The following is a 13607-nucleotide window of genomic DNA, read 5'->3' as shown; positions in this document are numbered from 1 at the left end:
CTCATAATTGAAAAACAAGTGACCATTGCTTTTTTTTTTATTTCAAAAAATTACCCCTATTTAGGGGTTGAGAAGATCCAAAAAAAAATTAAAAAATAGAAAATACCACTAATTATAAAATCATGTTTCATTGCATTTTTTCTATAAAATGGACCTTACAAAAGTAAAATCACGTCTTTTCTTGATCGATAAAGGGTTAATGTAACAAAGGACTGTATAATTGTTATGTTCCATTTTTTCATTTTTATGTGGTCTTCTCAACCCCTAAATTGGGGTAATTTTTTGAAATTAAAAAAAAAACGAAAAGCGATGCTCACTTTGGTTTTTATTTTTCAATGAAGAGTAATTTTCTACCTGTAACATATTTTTATAGTTTTTTCTCCAGGTTGCTAGCGAGGTTCAAAAAATAGGCTAAAAAACAGCCTATATTGGCGTGACTCTTTCTATTCGACAAAAGTATCTTTACTAATTCTACACATTTTTGAGTAAATTTCAATAAATGGGACTACGTAGATGGTGCAAACGTAACCAATTGCATTTTTCAAGTTAAATGACAAATTAATATAATTTTGTTTTAAGCAAGATCCTTCATTAGTACTAAAAAAATGGTGTCCCAAAAAAGTCGTTTTTTCTCTCAATGGTTTCGAATTTTTTATTAGAAATTCTGAAATTAATCAATACATTCTTTTCATGATATAGACGAACTGAGTTTTTTACTGATTAAATCAAATTCCTTAATATTTTTTTCCAATCCTCCAATTACATCCATCCCATTTTCCCAATTTTTGTCAAGTTCTTTGAAATCCATAGTCCTAAAAATAACAGTTAAGAGTAAGAAAAATCGAAAACTGCAAACTTCCTGCTTAAAAGCTCCAAATAATATATTTCACTATTATTGTTTATACATTTAACACAACGCTAATTGAGCAATGTTTAGTTCAATTCTTTAGAAAGATAAAAACATTTTCAGAAATCACATTCAGAGTACTCAAATTAAGAAATTTTTTATTTTAATGCATAAAAAATCATTAAATTAATTGAAAATTAAGACATCAAAATAATAATCTTTTTTTTTTAATTTTTAAGAAACTCGCAATGTTCAATTTCACGGCGTAAATTGGAATTGATTTTGCACAGAAAGAAAAATTTTTAATGTAAAGAAAATTTCGACTGAGTTATCAATTGGGTAGTCTCTAATAAGCCGGAAAGAATATTGTTTCGGAATCTAATTTTGATTTGTGAATGTTTGTATCCACTGATTTCGTTGCATAAAACGGTTCATAAGAAAGAAGATTTATTTCGATCTTAAATCAAATATTACTCATTTATTTTTCAATTTTTTCAAAAATAATGTATTTTAAACACTTTGTCTGTTACAAATGTAAGGAGTAGGTAATTTATTATTGAAAAATGCAATTTGTAAATCATGCAACGACTATATTGTAATTCTTTGGTAAAATTCCCTATTCCAATTGAAAATTATAATTTTTTCCCATACTCCCTGTTCCAATATAGAATGGGGTTGTAGCGTGCATTTTAAATAACACTTTTTTAATGCTGCATACAATTCTAAAAATTTAAGTAAATTTAAAAGAATGTGTTGAGTACTGCACTTCTGAGAAAAATATATTTTTTAAATATCGAAATCCGTATTCAAACTTATTTCTTTTTAAACTCCAATCAAGTAATTATATTCAGTTTTTACTGTTCATTTAATTACACCCGAAAAAAAATATTTTTTAAATATGCAACAACACCATTAAAGTGATAAAATATAAACTTTGTTTTAGTATACATTTTTCGTCCCAGTGTCGCCCTTTTTCTTGTATTGAATAGCTGTTTTTTTCTGCAAGAAAAAGTAGCTGGAGGACTTGTATAATGCCGATACCAAATTCGTCAAGTTACTTTGGAACCATGAAAAGATTTGATCGATAAACCATCACCGCGGGAGGAATCGGTCTCTAAACGTGGCACAAGCGAGAGAATTAAAAGTGAAGAAAAGCTTAAGAAAAGAAAGGAGGGTTGAGCATAAAAAGAGAGAAAGATGTGGTTGAAAAGCGGAAAGAGCGCAGAGGTAGATGGAGCGTTTATTGGACATTATGAAATAGAATGCCGCGAGGCGTATCCTTCTTAGGGTACTTTCTCGATAACTTCGTAATTCTCTAAAGTCTAAAAGGATCTTTGCTTCAGGACTTGTAGTCGCTATTTTTCAAGCACAGGTCGTTTACTTCTTTCTCGAAAGTTCAGTGTCTTCAAATATTACTGACATGGTGGTGGAGACTGTTGCTCTTGTTTCAGAGAAACAATTTTTCATGAAGGACTTCATATGGCTCAAACACGTATAAAGTGTTCCCAGAGTGTCTCCCGACGGAGGACTTGAAATTCCCGCTCATTTCCCGGTTTCCTCGCAGACACTTGTTACTTTCCCCAGTCAATGTGAAAGAAGACAAGAAATTGAATGATTTCAAATTATTTTTAGGGATTTCAAAGATATCTGATTGGGAACGGGACATTTTGACACAGAATTTTAATTCTGAGAGTTGGAATTACAGATAATGTTTGGTCATAAGAATACATTTGAAGTTTGGTGGTACAAAATTAGATACAGTCAAATCTGGATTTAGTGTCGGTTTCGGAGCTGACGGTGACCATAAATCCAGTCTCCGAAAACTGTTGTTTCTCTCCTGATCCTCTAGGTATTGTCACGCATGAGTGAACATGACACTTCACCCGGCAGTTTATCTCGCCTATGGGCGCGGTGTCAATTCTTGGAAACTCTAAATCCAGAATCACTAGGTCCAGATACGACTTTATTTACCACTTTTTCATAAATCTGTTACTTGTATAAAAAAATCTTTAAAAATCTGCCCGCTCATTTAGCGCCTGTTGGATCTCGCGACTAAAGTTCGATCATGTATTTACCTCGCATACACACTCGGTTGTAGTAATTATACTAGATCTTTGAAAAGAGCTTTTAAAATTAAGGGTCAAACCATCAAAAACTGAAATTTAGTTCTCCTTCGACTTGAACGAACACATTCTCATAATGTGTCTCCTAAAAAAAAGGTCAAAGTAAATGTTTAGACCTAATTTAGGCAGACAATTTTGTAATTAATCATTTTTTGTACCTTATGTATTGTTTTTAAATTTACTTTGTTTATTTGTAATGTAATAATTTATAACAAATATTTTGATATTTTTTAGAGCAGAACATTTGTCAACTTTTTTTCGTATATTGCACCGTCTTTCCAAAAATAATGTATGTCATTTTTTACCATTAAAACAAAAACTACGCGTTCTATACAAAAATGATTACAAATTCGGACATTTTTTCGAATTAACAATTCTTACCTCTTAATTTTTTCTCACATCGTATAATTGTAACGAAAAATATTTTTTATCGCATTTTTCCCGATTAAAACGAAAAATATGTCTTATAAAAAAATGGCCCAAAGAGATCATTTTCTTAAGATGAACATTTTTTCATATCTTGTATAGTTTTCCTGGGAAATGAAATTTTTTATTTTTAAATAGCATTTTCGATGGATAAAGCCAGATCCGTTGGTAAAAAATAGCTGATTAACGAATATTTTCTTTCTTTTTGTACCTCAAAAACGTGTACCAAATCTCCATCCAATTTAATCAGTCTTTCGAGCGTTATCGTGTCTACAGGCAAATTATAATTTAAAAGGAAAGCTAATTTTTAATTATGTAAAAATAACATTTTTCAATAAGTACTTATTTTTCTTTAGTTTCTTTGTTTTTTGTTTTAAGGTTATATGCAAATATAATTTTCCTAGGTTTCTCAAGAAAAATCAGAGAAATTTTTTTTAATTGCAGTTACATTCATCCCTAGACATAGGGCCCCCTGATATATTCCTTCGGCGAATTGACACCGCGCAGCAAGTATGAGTAAAATAAGCTGCGCGGGGTGAGCGGCAGTCGCTCAGGCGTGAAAATTAAGCGTTTTCTCAGAGTTTCATTGTATATCGAAAAAGCATCTACAAAATTTCTAAGAATTTTTTTTAATTTTACAGGATTTAAAAAATTTTAAGAAAAACATGGAGTCAGTTTAAAATATATTTTGAAATTTATTACGCTTTGGAAAAAATAAAAAAGTATTTAAAAATTTTCGAAAATCTTTCAAAGTTTAAAAATATTTTTGATCTCTTGAAAACTTTAAAATTCCTCAATAAGTTTAGTACAGGTTCATTATTCTTAAAATTGTCTTAAAATCTTCCGAATTTGTATCTGACAATATCTTTTTTTTAGTATGAAACAAATTTTTAAATATCTTTTAAAATAGTTCGAATTTTGCGCAAATTTACAAAACAATGCGGCATAATTATAAACAATTCCCTTAAAATCCTCTAGATTTTTTTGCTTTAAAAGTCTTTGAAATCTTTTCAATTATTCCTTTAAAATAAATTTTATAAAATAAAAAATCCTTTGCGAAATTTTAGTTAATTATATGAAATGTTTTCGAAACTGTTTAAATATTAAAATTAATTTTTCAAGATAAAAATTAATTTTTGATCTTCATCAATATAGATAATATACATATAACCTCATATCATATAGTCATTTAAAAAACATTTGGTCAAATAGATGAGAACAAAATTGTTGTCATTATTAAAGGATGATTTACAATTTAAATTTTCTCTTTCAGCAATAAATTTTGAGAATTGTAATTTCAAATTTGAAAATTCCAAGAAAATTCAAAAAAACTAACTGAAAACCGCGACCTAGTCGCTTAGACGTAATCACGCAGCATGCAACCAATAAGGTATTCCACACGAGTATCCGATTTTCGATAAATTCGTTTCATCAACTTCATTAGATAGGATCATTAGAAAAATAGTACATTACATTAGAAGTTATAGGGTTAGGCAGGTCTTCACGAAGAGATTAATGTTTACAGGACGAGTTGTAAAACAATGACAAGAGGGCATTGTTTTTTAGGTTGTCCTTGCGAACATTGAGCTCCACATGAGTACCTGCCTAACCCTACGAGTGATGCACGATATTTTATTCGAAATCAACATGATATGACACTGTAGAACCGAATGGGAAGAGAATCGCGATGTGTATATTATATTTAGTCATCAGAACATTTGTGACAGTGTTTGAAACTAATAATCTGTTAGCAGCTGAAACTATTCAGTTATAGGCTCATAACGTGATGCTTTCGAATAAAAGAATTTTAATTCAAATTTTCCTATTGTTCCCTCTCCTTTCTCCTCGATTTTTTTGAAATAATTATCATTTTTTGAGAAAAGAAATATTATATTTTTCTTCTTATACGGCTTTCATCCTTATGTCTTTTCGTTAGTTATGTTACTTTGAGATTGTTACTTACACATTTATTTCCTTCAAAAAAGTAGATCAATTTTTTAGTAAAAGATTGTTTGCCCTCAATCCAGCAACACTTTAGCTTATAAATAGACTTTTGCATTATTTTTAAATGGTAACTTCGACTTTTGTAGAATGTTTTTTCACTCTTCTGAAAAATTCCGATTTTATCGGTTATCTAGTTTTATACTGCCGCCGTTTAATTCTGATTTGGAACAGAGAATGTTGTAAAAGAAGTCTAATATGAAATTATTCACATAAATTTCCTGTTCTAATTTGAAACTTATTATTCTTTTTGAAAATTACATGTTCTGAAAAGAAAATCATCATTTTTTACGGAAGTGAAAAAGTTATTAATTAATTATTTATTTTTCAATTAATTTATTATGTATTCAACCATTATTTATTTATTATCAATTTTTCTAAAATTTGGAAGAAGGAACTTTCAAATTCTGGCATATTTTTATTTTAAATACAAAGAATATTTAGATTCAAACAAATTCGCGTATTTGGAGCAATCAAATTTTCAAAATTAAACAATTTGTGACTTGTAACAGGGATTGTTTTTGCAAATTCCCTTTTTTTAATCACAATAAAAATTATGTCTCCAAATTTCCCATTCCAGGTCAAAAATTACTCATTACAAAATTCGCTATTCCAAATCCAAAAATATAATTTTTAACGATATTTTTAATTTTAATTTGTTCCCGTCCAAGCTCATAATTATCCTTCTTTTAGAAAATTGTCTACTTTTGAATTAAATTTATTCCCAAAATTTTAAATTTTACAGAGATTTTTTAAATTCTCTTCTTTTAAATAAGAATTCCATTTTTTTCAAAAATTCTCGTTCTAACTCAACAATTCAATGTTCTAAGTTAAATCATAATATAAGAAACTCCTAACCTAATGAAAACATGATACATTTTTAAAGAAATTTCCATAATTATGACACTTTTCGTCAAAACTATAATTATTTACGAAATTTCCTGTTCCAAAATCAAAATAATCATTTCTTACGATAATTCTGCTTCTACATGCCGATTTTCTACCAAATTTTATAGATCTACATCACAAAGCTTAAATAAAGAAATGATTTAAAAATACATTTTTTAAGAGAGAAATACTAAAAGGCAAGTGAGTCTATCTAAAAGTAAATAAAAATTTTGTCTTTAAACTTATATAATTTTTTATCCAATCAAATATTCCAATTTTCTTTACGGATTTTTCTGAGTTTTACTGTCGTCTTTCTATGTCTGGCGCAAAATTTAAACATAGTTAGAAGTAACAAAATTGCAACGATTTCTTTGAAAATATTGAAAATTGAAAAATATTGAAAATTTGAAAAATATATATATTCTTTCAAATTTTTTGGACTAAACACTTTTTGTGGACAAGAGATTTTTTTCTTTAAATAAAATGCTCACATTTTTCTCGGAAACAAGTTCCAAAAATGTCAAAATAAAAGCTTGCACGACTCATCATTTTATACAAAAAATTCTCCTCGTCTCAAAAATGCTTTAGCCGGCATAGCACTAATTTAGCAAACCCGTTCTAAAATATTCAAAAATAAATAAACAAAAAAGGTGGGTTTTCCAAAAAATCTTATTTTTATCTTTTTGAAACTTTACACAATAATTTTTGGAAAGCCCGACCTTTTACTTTTTTTCCATCCTTTTTTACAGTTTCTGCCAAAAATATAATTTTCAAAATTTTCTTGTAAGCGATGCAAGGTATTAAAAAAGAACAGTAGGAATTTTTTGTACAACTTTTTCAGGAATGCAAAATTTTATCTCATCATTTTTTTGTGCAAACTTTCGTTGTTTTCAATAAAAATTCACTAATTCGATTTTATGAAGAAAGTTTACCTGACACTTGAACAATTGGAATTGGTAAAGGGGTTCATAATAAACATAAAAAAGAAAAATGCAGGAGCAGGTGTGTGGCGGGATTGATTTCGGGGGGAAGGGGGTGAAAATGGTATTGTGATTTTCGGTGAAGTTTGACATCAGAGAGAAAAGTGTTTCATTGAAAACATATATATTACAAAAAAATCTACAACTTTTGTATAAGTGACTTTTTCACATAACCTCAAAATTTCCCAGAAAAATGCGAAAACCCGTGTTTTATTTTTTTTTTTTTCGTTTTTTATTTTTAAACTCCGCAAAAATAATTTTATTTGACGAAACTCGATGAAAGTATACCTTTTTATGTCCTCAATATTCACAATTTTTTTAGATGGAAAAATCAATTGGTTTCCGAGATAAACATTTGTTCTGGTCTGAAACACTTTTTTTCAAATGAAATTTGTCCCTCAGAAAATCATTGTACAGAGTTCTTTCAGGCCTCAATTTTTTTGTTTTAACATATACTTTCTGATGAAATCAAAAAATATATAATCTATATTGGGAACATGCTCAAAAATTTGAAAAAACTCGAAAAGTGACTTTTGCAACAATCAATTTTTCACTAAATGTCGAACATTTGTTTAAATTGTAAAATATCTTAAATAACTGATTAATTCATTCAATTTGACGGAAAAGAATACGAAAAAAAACTGTATTTCATTATTTGATCAAAAGCTTCATTTTTTATCGCTAACGCTATCAACATTCAAGTCGACTAATGAAGCTTCCCGGTAATAAGCGTTGAATTCAGAAAAATTAAGAATTTGTATTCCTATAAATACGCGATTTTTCCTTCGTCTAAGAATCCCCCAACGGGAACAGAAAAAGTGCAATTCCTATTCCTCTCAATCGACTTGGTAAAATTTAACGAAAGCATTCATTTAACTAATTTTTCATCATTAAATCTTTTTATAGCTTATAAATTCAAAAAATATTCAAATTTATATTTATTTATGTTTTAATAATTTATTTAAACGTCTTAAAAAATGCATCAAAGAAATATATTTAAGTTCGTGAATTAAAATAATTTTAACTCTAGAAAGACGAACTTGAGTTGATTAAAATTAAATTTTCAAAACTTATATTCCATATGAAGGAATTAAAACAATTTATTACACATATTTTGTGAACTTATTAGAAGGAATTAAATAATCTCAAAAATTGAACACTTTTGGGGAATAGAGGACATCTCTATGAGGTTATCTGTCGGTACAATTACAAGGAATTAAATATATTGAAAACACGTTCTCTTTCGGAGAATAGGAACCTATGCGGCGGCCACTATGGAAATAGAAATAAATTAGTTTCTGAGATATCCTGTTCTTATGATGACATTTTAGACAGATGGAAAAATCGCGCATTCAAAATAATAGAATAATCTTCACTTTTACACTGCAATTTAAAAATATTAATTTTTCTCTATTCAACGCTTATTACCGGGTTCAAATGAATAAGCAAACTGCGAATTTAAAAAATGGTTAAATGCATATATAATCAATTCAAAAGCATATGCTATTGTTTCTTATTTTCTTGATTCATAGCAAATATTATTAAATTATACAAAAATTGATTAGACTCAACTGAAGATGTCCTGGACCTAATAGTAAAATATTATAAAGTTAATCACAGTGAAATTTGAAGCAAACTATATGTCCTATAAATTGATAGCGTCATGCTCTCAATTCTAAAGTGCAATGCTATCGTTGCAACAGTAGAAAAGTTTAACTGTATAGTACACTGCCATAATTTATTAGCAGAAATTTCCGATTTAAAGACGAAAAATATTTATTCAAATGCAAAATATTTTTTTTTTCCAGAAGTTAAAATCTAAAGAATTTACAACACCTGCCTTAACCCCTGACACATAACTCCTCTCCGTTTACTCGTATTTTTATTAACATTAATTTTTAACTATTTTCTCCATACATTATTCTAAACTAAACTATTGCTGACTTTGGTTAGGGAAGACGTTTTTTACTTATAACTAATAAGAAACGCACTTTATTAAAATATCCACAATCGCCGAGAATCGAACGCACCGCACTGCTCGCTTCAAATCGCACGCCTTATCCCTAAAGCTACGACGCCACGCTGAGAACGATATCATAAATACTGATGGCATTCATTTGAGACTTTTGAAGTTACAAGGAAAATGCCACCTCAGCAGCGTTGACTTTTTGATTAAACTATCCTAAATCGATAGTATGTCAAAAATAATCAGACACGTAATAGATGTAATGCTTTCACGATGATTCATTTTGATAAAAAGAGATATTTCGGGTTGTAATCGTGTATAAAAGTACGTTTTTTACACGATTAGAACCCGAAATATCTCTTTTTATTAATTAGACACATGTCCCGGCTTCTTTGTAACTGGGCCCTTGTTTAAAAATTATGAGCGTATGAAAATCACAGTCGCCGGGGTTGCCAAATGTCTACCGAGTCACGCGCTACTCTTTTCAGCCTGCGTCAATGGTCCAATGGTAAAGGGCCTATCTAACGACAAGGCTGTAACTAATTCAAATCTTTTATTTGACAACTTTTTTTTTCTATTTTCGCATTGTCAATATGTCAAATAATCATTTTTAATATCCCCCGGCGATCAATTTTTTCCCTCTAAAATAGTAAAATTATTGAGAAATAACTATCATGCAGACACTTTTCGATTAATTTATTTGCATAATCGTAATTTATCGTAATCTATAGCGCTTGCTGTCGAAGAACGTTATGATTCAAATCTTTTTATGACGATTATCACCCACAAATATATTAAGAACAATAAATATATTTTTAAACGTACTTAGATCATTTAAAATTCAATCAAAATCAAATTTTTAAGGTGTTTTGTGTTAGACATTTTTTCTCAAGAAATGGAAATTTTAAAAGCTTGAATCTCGGTATTTTCCAGTTAATTTTTGTATAACAATATTCTACATTGAAAATTGTAACTAAATTAATAATTGCAAAAAGTAATTACTGATTAAAAATAGACAATGTTAGATCATATAGAAAAAAAAAAAAAATTTATATTTGGCATCGTTTCAAGCTAAATAGTATAATATAGTCCATTTATTTTATTTATTTTTATTTTAAATTTTGACTTAAATATTTACTCTGATTAGTTATTCAATAATTACTTGCATAAAATGAATAATATTCTTTTTTAATTAAATTCTTACATAATTATTAGTATCTTTTATTTCTGCCTATTGATTTCTGTTAATACTTAGTTCAATTACAATTAATAATACTACCATAATTATTATATTTTATTGATTAAAAACTGTGCTTTTTTATTTTGTTTTATCACTCCATTTGTTTATCAAACCCAGAAATTTAAAGATACATTGTTTCAAAATTCAATTATTTAGCAATGCTTATGGAAATTTTGACACATTTTCTTCAGATATTCAGTGTTTATATTTATTTTAAATATTTTAATTTATACTGTCAAATGAGACAACTGAAAAATTCTGAAAAACCAAATTTCCTACACTGTACAATTTCCGAATAATAAAATCCCCGTAAAAAATGTCCGAATTATAAAATTCCTGAATTATAGAAATTAAAGAAATTTTTTTCTCTAAAAATAAATATTATTTATTTATTAAAAACACAATGATCAAATATCTGTATCAATGTTTAAACTATATGAAAATTATTTCTTGAATTTTAAATAACAATAATTATATAAATAAATTATTTTGAAGACTGTGCGCATTTTTAAACAAAACTGCTCATTCAGAAATACATTCTTTTTAATTATTGTCATTCAAATTTAAAAAAATTATTTTATACAGTTTTGAACATCAAAGACATTTCTCTGATAAAAGTATTTGTTTATTCCATTGAAAAAAATAAATAATATTCAAGAAAACAATTTTTTTGATTCTTTAAATTCTGAAATTTTCTGGTTTGGCCATTTTATAATTCGGTAATTTTTCGGCGGAAATTTCGTTTTTATTGAATTTTCAAATAGGGTCATATTATAAACTGTAGTGAATTTTGTTATTCAATAATTTTTTAATTCGGAATTTTTATATTTCGGCAATTTTATAATTTTTTGAGATTTATTCTTCGGGATTTTTCAGACGTTCGCTGACAAACTGCCAAGTTCAAACTTTGAAGCAAATTTTAATACACCAATCACATCGGCTAGAAATGTGTTTGTGTTTTTTGTATATATTTCCAGTTCAATTTGATGGTGTTCAACATTTTTTGGAAGATTCGATTATATATTAATTTAGTCCATTTTTATACGCTCATGAATCATACAAAATATTTTATAGATTGGAGAGGGTTAATACTCTTGGTTCAATTTTACTGTTCCTTACAGACAGTCACTATAATAGAATACACAGATGACTCAAAATTCACTTTTCTTTGTTTCTATCACATATGCTGTAGATCTGATAGTGTATACTTTTGACCGTATTCGAAAGCGCCAATCATTGTGACTACAGTAGATACTATCAAATCGAAAGTATCTTTGTCCATTTATTTTTCTTAACTTTATATGCTTGAGCTTCATATAATCGTCAATGTGTTAATATATAGTACTGTATTTTTGATTAAAAAACTCGAATTATTTCACTCAAAGCAAAATTTATTGGATTATTGATATAAACTATTGTATTAATAATGCGGAATTCAAAAGCACCGGCGCGTTTGATTCAAGAGTACTTTTTTCTCAGTGTATAAGCCATTTTTAATTGAACTATTTAGAATTTAAGATTTAGTTTTCAAAAATATTTAATTTCTCAAGATTTTTACACTATCAATGTTTACAATATAATGTAAATATAAAAAATAAATAAACAATACTACGCTAGGCTGGGGTTTTTTTTGACAACATTTCAAATTGATCTTCATGTTACGAATTTTCAGTATACTGTGTTTCTTCCTGATCTTCAAACGTTTTTTCGATATCGCTAAATTCCTCGGATAACGGAATTTCTGGGTTCAAGCAAAGACCTAGCTGCTCGATTTCACGTGAAAATCTTCGTATTCATCGAAATATTCCAAAATGTTGCCGAAGCTCGAACAATCGTCCGAAACATGAAATTTTGTACATGTTTATATACCTATAAATTTAACAAAAACTTCAAAACCAATTGATTTTAAACCAAAAAAAAATTCGTATTTTTCCTTATTCATCTGAAGCTTCATTATTCGACTTGAATGTTGATAGCGTTAGTGTTCAAAAATGAAGCTTCTAGTCAAATAATAAAATACAGTTTTTTCGTATATTTTCCGGTCAAATTGAACGGAGTAATCAGTTTTTTAAGATATTTTAGAAATTACACAAATTATCAACATTTAGTGAAAAATTTATTGTTTCAAAAGTCACTTTTCGAGTTTTTTCCATTTTTGAGCATGTTCTCCAATAGGGACTATTTTTTTCCTTTCATCAGAAAGTATATGTTAAAACAAAAAAATTGAGGCCTGAAAGAACTCTGTACGATAATTTTCTGAAGAACAAATTTCATTTGGAAAAAAAGTGTTTCGGACCGGAACAAATGATTATCTCGGAAACCAATTGATTTTTCCATCTAAAAAAAATTGTGAATATTGAGGACATAAAAAAGTATACTTTCATTTAGTTTCGTCAAAATAAAATTATTTTTGCGGAAATGAAAAATAAAAAAGAAAAAAAAAAGAAAACACTGTTTTTCGCATTTTTCTCGGACATGTTGAGGTTATGTGAAAAAGTCACTAAAAAGAAAGTTTTAGCTTTTTTTATAATCTATGTTTTCTAAAAAACAATTTTCTCTCTGACGTCAACTTTCGCCTAAAATCACAATAATACCATTTTCACTTCTTTTAACCTTTCTTTTTTATGTTTATCATGAGAAACTTTACCACTTCCAATTGTCCAAACGCTGTTAACAATTTTCTTTTTTTTTGTCTCAAAATCAGTTAATTCGCCTGGACTATTTTGAAAAAATCTTAATTACATTGTTAATATTGATCTTATTTCTGAAATGTTATATCTGGCTTTGAAAAAGAAAGATAAAACATATCAGAATCGGAAAATTAAATTGGAATGTCTTAATTGGATCAAAAACTATTTAAGTTAAAACAAAATTTGGACAAATTTCCTCGGAAAAACAGGATATTTCATCGCTGATACTCTCTTCAACTTTTTGAAATTGATTCGATTTGTGAAATAATAAGTTTAATACTACTGACATATTGTTTAAGTTAAAAAAATTTCATAAATGTTTTCAATTGCAAATTGGCCAGTTTTAAAGGGCTTCAGCTTCATATATATTGCAAATATTGATAGCTGTTTAAATTTTCCACTTAAAAGATCCCACATATTTTTTAATTAAATAATTGCAAATCGAA

The sequence above is a fragment of the Belonocnema kinseyi genome, chromosome 4 (genome assembly GCF_010883055.1).
Source record: "Belonocnema kinseyi isolate 2016_QV_RU_SX_M_011 chromosome 4, B_treatae_v1, whole genome shotgun sequence".
NCBI classification, from domain to species: domain Eukaryota; kingdom Metazoa; phylum Arthropoda; class Insecta; order Hymenoptera; family Cynipidae; genus Belonocnema; species Belonocnema kinseyi.
The sequence above is the reverse complement of the archived record's forward strand: the minus strand, read 5'-3'. Positions refer to the sequence as shown.